This window comes from Tamandua tetradactyla, chromosome 7 (genome assembly GCF_023851605.1).
Source record: "Tamandua tetradactyla isolate mTamTet1 chromosome 7, mTamTet1.pri, whole genome shotgun sequence".
Taxonomy (NCBI): domain Eukaryota; kingdom Metazoa; phylum Chordata; class Mammalia; order Pilosa; family Myrmecophagidae; genus Tamandua; species Tamandua tetradactyla.
This window is the reverse complement of record NC_135333.1, coordinates 3,480,758-3,486,901: the sequence shown is the minus strand read 5'-3', so window position 1 is coordinate 3,486,901 and position 6,144 is coordinate 3,480,758. Positions and strand designations below refer to the sequence as shown.

The following is a 6,144-nucleotide window of genomic DNA, read 5'->3' as shown; positions in this document are numbered from 1 at the left end:
CCTGTCTCTACTGCCCTGTCCCTCCCTTCCCAGGCCTGTGGATTCATGCCAGTTCCTCCAATACCTTATTCTACTCCTCTTTCCCTATTTGTTGGCTTCTACTTTTCCATTCTCGGTCCCGTCAGGGTAGCCCACGTGTAAAATGACACCTCTTCCCCAGCCATCCTCGCACGTCACTCCCCTGCATTGTGGACTTCAGGAAAGCCTGGTCTCTGCTCTCCCTACCTCCTGACCTTGCTCTCCACTTTGCTACAATGTGTCTTAGGCTCAAGCACTCCCTGGAAAGAATTCTTGCTAAAGTCACTAATAAGCTCGTAATTGCCCAAACTGAGAGTCGCTTTTACTATCATCTTACCCACCCCTCTTACTTTTACACTTACTTGCTCATCCTTTCTCGTTCTTGAAGTTCTCCTTTGGCGTGGCTGACTCTTCAGCTCTCTCAGGTCTTCCTTTTTTCTATTTACATTTTAATGGCATTATCAATTTTGAATTGCACAATTAATACATTTTTATAAACATACAAATTAAAAATACGGATAAAACTGAAGTTGCCTTAACCAGCCATCCAATATTCCCAGCTCCGTCCCCAGAGGTAGCCACTGTTATCTGCTTTCTGTGTATCCTCTTAGACAATTTCTCTACATTTACACTCATATGGAAAAGGTATATTCCTGTAGAAATACATAATAATGTTTTTTCGGGCATTCAGGGTGGGTCTGTTTTTCCTAAACGGAATTATACTGTAAATGTTTTTACTACGTAATACGTTTTTTCATTGACAGTCATTTAATAACAATTAATATAGACCAATCTCATTTTTTAAAAACTTGCTGCATAGCACTCATGTTCCATGGTTAACTTAAAAAAAATCCCCATATCATGAATACTTAAGACATTTCCAACATTTCACTATCATACATAAAGCTGCACTGAACACCTCCGCATTGTGTGTGCCTTTTTGGCGCATTTGCAGTGGTTTCTCTAGGGTAGGTATTTTCATTTGAGTGGATATTACAAAATTGTTCTCCAAATAAATCTATAAATCTACCCTACAATTTATAAGTATACCCATTTCTTCATATTCTTGACAACAAGAAGTAAAATCTGTTACTATCTGTCAGTCTAATGGCTTAACAACAGTATCTGATGGTTTTCATTTACGTTTATCTGTGTACAATTTGTTGAGCATATTTTCCTTTGCTTTCAAGCCATTTGTAATTTCTCTTCTGGGAATTACCTTTTCATATCCTTTGCTCATTCTTCTATTGCACTATTTTGCATTTTTCTTTTGATTATTTTTAGGCCTTTTTAGTATATTCTACATCTAGGTATTTATCCTTTGTTATGTATCTTCCCCAATCCATGCCTTTTAACTTTGTTACTGTATCTTTTGTCATTAAGGATTTTTAAAAAATATTTTAATATACTCAAAACGGTAGCTTTTTCCTTTCTGGCTTTGCATTTTATATCTTGTCTGGTAAAAGTCTCGGTACCAATGTTATCAGCAAGTTTTCCTTTATTTTTTTACAAGGTTTCCTTAGCTTTACTTTTTTGTCTCTGTCTTTCTACCATGTAGAATTTGGTTTTGTGAATGGTTCAAGTTAGTGATCCTATGTAAATTTTTAATATGACTAGAACATTTTCTGAACACATTCTCATTTACCTATTTCTGTACTCAATCCATTTGTCTAGTCCAGCACTAATGCCACATTGTTTTTTTTTTTTTCTGGTTTAATTTTTTATTTTTGTTTTTAAAAGTCATTGTAATTTAAAATTGTGATGCAATTTAAAACTACAGAAAAACTGTAAGAATATTACAAAAATTTCCTGAATATCGTTTTACCCAGATTCTCCAGTTCTTCACACTTGATCTATGTGCTTTGCATTCTCATTTGCAAATAAATTGCAGATGTCATGTCCCTTTACCCCTAAATGTTTCCGTGTGAATTTCCTAAGAGCGAGGACATGCTTGCCTGCCATGCCAGAGGACCTGGGTTCGATTCCCAATGCCCGCCCATGTATAAAATAAAATAAAATTTTTATGTCTTATGATAAATTTTATTTTTTTTTAACGTGAGCCTTTTCAGGTTTATTATTTGATGTTTTATAGTTCTGCCCCTCTTTAAATGTTGATTTTTCTTCATATTCTGCTTTTGATACTTTTCGCCCACATAGCCTTCTTGGGATGCACTTGCTGTTTTCACTGTCATTGATATGTTTTTATATCATCATTATCTGTGTCTTCGCCCTGACCCATTTCTTTACCTCCACACATAAACATCTAACAAACTGCCCACTGCAGGCATTTTGATGCCTCAACCTCACCTTAACCTCAACCTCAACCTGTTCAAAGAGAACACATCAGTTCTTTCCCTCCTCCCAATTCCCAAACTGTTCCTGCTCCTTGTCTGCTCTCTCCCATTAATATATTCCCTTCCTTAGTGAATGACACCCCCTTAGAGTCATCTAAGTCAAAACCTTAGCATGGGCTTCATCTTTTGCTTCTCCTTCACCACTGCCGCTCCATTACTTGGTCAAGCTTGTAGACTCTGCCATCTCACTCAAACTCCTCCCACAATGCTGCTAATCAGTGTTATCTCTGCAAGTGAATTCTCCTTACCTCCATTTCACCAACATTTAAACATCAACAACAACTTCAGATAGCTGAGCGTATTATATAAGCAGACTACCCTACTGCATACAACAAATAGTATAGTGTGGCAGTACTATAATAGAACTTTAGTTCAAGCATCCTCATTCTCAAGATAGCTCCTACCATCTCATGACTTCATCATCTTCTAGAGCCTTGGCATTTTCTGCAACCAGCTGGGACAAAGAGAAACAGTAATTGACAATGAGGCATACTCCCTTCTTAAAGCCTTGGCCCAAAAATGTCATATATGACTTCTGCTCACACCCTAAAGCTGAAAACCATTTATACACCACACCTAATTGCCAAGGACGCTAGGAAATACATTCTCACCATAAACTGGGTGACAATATTATGACTATTGCAAGAGAGACTGAATTTTGGGAGACAAAATGTAGGATTTTTGTCCCCATTTTTTTGAAATATGTGATGGTTCCTTCCGGCTCCCCCTTTATACCTGTTTTTTTCTTCAAACAGTAGAGAAAATGGGGACATTAACCCCCAAAACTGTTTCTGAATCTTTCTTACAAGCTAAGACATATTTTTCTGCTTAACTTTACAATTCTGCTTCACTCATTCATTCATTCAAAAAGCATTTACCAAGTATTCACCAGTGTCTACTATTGCTTTAGGTTTGAGGGATATAGGAATTCAAGATAAACTCTTTTCCCCTTAGGGAGCATACAGCCTGGTGGTTTAAAGGCAGGACAACAAGTACAGCACAGGGTAATAAATGACTCAGTAAGCATAAGTACACAATATTAAAGGTCAGACAAACCTCCATCTAAGAGAAGATGCCTAACTTGACTCTTGAAGGATAAGTAGGAGACTGTGGAAACTTGGAGGGGGCAGGAGATTCCAGGCAGAGAAAACAGGGAACAAGAGAGAAGAGTAGCACTTTCAGTGATGATAGGATATGTTTCAAAGAAGGGGTACAGCTGGCAGACAAGTAAGGAAAGGCGGGGTCAGAGCAAATACAATTTCATATGCTCATGCAAGGAATTTTGCATTGATCCTGAAGGAAGTACTGAAGCACATTGAATAGGGAAGTAATGTTGCCTGGAAGTTTAAAGGGAAATAGTAGAATGAAATTTGGGTAGGCAATATTTGACCCTAGAGGTCTGGAGTCAAATTTGTATGTACCAGGATTTCTCTTCTCTTTGTTTTCCAGAAAAGTGACTGTTACAGTTCACTGGCATCCTACAGTTTCTTATTTATCTGCAACTGATTTGCTCACCGGTTTGGGAGGACAGATAAGGTTACATCTCTTTCAAACTGACTCCCTGAGACACCATGTGCTTAAGTTAACTGGAATCCTAGGACCTCCTTTTTGGGAGAAGAATCTTGGTGTTTATTCAGCTCAAAAAGATTAGTCTAAACAACAGACAGGGAAAAAATCTAAAGCATGCGTTCAGCCCATCAGTGAGCCTTGTCATTTATCTGCCTTTTCTCTTATAACTGCCCTGAATGACCCATGGCTCCTCACTCTAATATCCCTGGGGAAACATAGCTACAAAGGAAGGAACACCAAGAAAGTAGTAATAATGCTCTGATTTGGAGTTACAAAAGATAGCTCGGACTCCAGAGTACCTGGAATTGGCTTGAAGGAAGGCACAACTAGATGCAGAGAGATCAGTGGATTGTCCATGTACTAATCTAGGTGGGAAATGCTGAAAGCCTGAATTGAAGCAAGGGGAATAGAGATGAAGGGGAGGAGATGAGTAATATACGGTCAAGATCATAAAACTGACTGTATCTTCTTACTCTTTGGATATGAGGAGAGAAAGAAAATGAAATTGGTAATGTTTCTAGGGTTCTGGCTAGAGAATGCAGTAGATGGCTGTGCCTCATAGCTAAGTGGGATACAGGAGTCATGCAGATTTGGGAAATGGTAAGGGGAGTTGATGATTCCAATTCTAGACATGTTAAGTTTGGGGTACCTGGGGGAAAACCATATGCATATGTCTAAGAGGTAGTCAAAACTCATGAGAAATATATATAAAAGTGGATTTGGGATTCATCATTTAATTGGTCTAATAGTTGAATTCATGTGGGCAAGATCTGCAGGAAGAAGAATTTGAGAAGATGAGGGGGAATCTGGAGCTAGGACATTGGGAACCCAACAGATAAGGGTTGGTAGAGAAGAGACAAGTAGAGAGGTAAAAAGGAAAGATTTCAAGAAAAAGAATGCAGTCAACATTCCCATACTGTAGAAAATCCAGAAGGGCAACTGATGTAGAACTGAAATGTGTTCTTTTGTGACCTTGGTAAGAGCAAATAGTGGGACTAGAGTAGACAATGAGGCTAGGATTCTATTAGCAAATTTGGTGGTGAAGGAAAGGAATAGAATCAAGTTGTTGCTAGAGAGGTATATAGGATTATGAAAAAAGTGTGTGTGTTATATTTTATTTGTTTGTTTAGAGAAGAAGACAGGAAAGATCCAGGAAGGGAGAAGTTGAAAATATGGGGGAGAGAACAGATGGTCGGTGAGCAGAGCTGCTGATATGGAAGGCAGGGCTGGAATGCCAAGCACAGGTAACGTATGAGCCCTAGGCAGTTGGAGGACATTTCTTCCCTAAGAGTGAATAGCCAGAGTAATGATTACAAATATCATTAGTCCTATCATAGCCTCACTCCATTTGTTTTCAATAAATGCTCTTGCGCTTTTATGACCTTACAAGTGTTACTTATTAGCAGCATTCTTCATTTTCTAGAAACTTCCATTTTAGATTTCTCTAGTTTTCATCTCACAGGAAGTCACCATGGTTTTGATCTTTAGAAGTCTTAGAAGACTCTTTTGTTGCCACCCCTTTTCTCACCTTAGTAACTGGCATCCACTCTTCTTTAGAATCCCTTTTATCACATAGGGATTCTGGAATGTCACATAGGGATTCTAGGCCTTGGCCGGTTTGACACATATGTAACAATCTGCTTATTCAGTCACTTTCTCCCAGTTATTAAAGCCCTTGACCAGTGTCCCCCTGTAGTTATCAGTAACAATTCCTTTCAGGCCAGCCAAGCATGTAACAGCCCCATACCAAGAGCTGCCCATGCTTCGAGTAGCCAATATATTTTATCATTTTAACTGAGAAATATTGAGAGTGGAAGGAGGCACTGTTTTACTTTAGCTCCCATATTTATCTTTATAAAAAATATTTTTATTGAGACATCTTCATACACCATATAGTCCATCCAAAGTATACAATCAATGGCTCACAATATCATCACATAGTTATGTATTCATCACCGTGATCATTTTTAGAACATTTACATCACTCCAGAAAAAGAAATAAAAAGAAAAAAAACTCATATATCCCATACTCTTTACTCCTCCCTGTCATTGACCACTCATGTTGCACTCTACCCTATTTTTTTTAACCACTTATACCCCTGCTATTATTTATTCATTTATTTTGTCCTTATTTTTCACTCATCTGTCATACCAAGTGTCATGGTTAGGGACAGGTGTCAACTTGGCCAAGTTGTGGTACCTG

At 38.2% G+C, this 6,144-nt stretch overlaps 1 long non-coding RNA gene across 1 annotated transcript; it reads right to left on the bottom strand.

Moving 5' to 3' along the window:
* Positions 1–378: 378 nt before the first annotated feature.
* LOC143689447 (uncharacterized) lies at positions 379–5,559 on the bottom strand. Its single transcript, XR_013178788.1, has 3 exons — positions 5,470–5,559; positions 2,777–2,826; positions 379–456 (listed from the first exon to the last, which is right to left on the bottom strand). It is a non-coding gene; the product is annotated as an uncharacterized LOC143689447 (long non-coding RNA).
* Between the last annotated feature and the right edge of the window lie 585 nt (positions 5,560–6,144).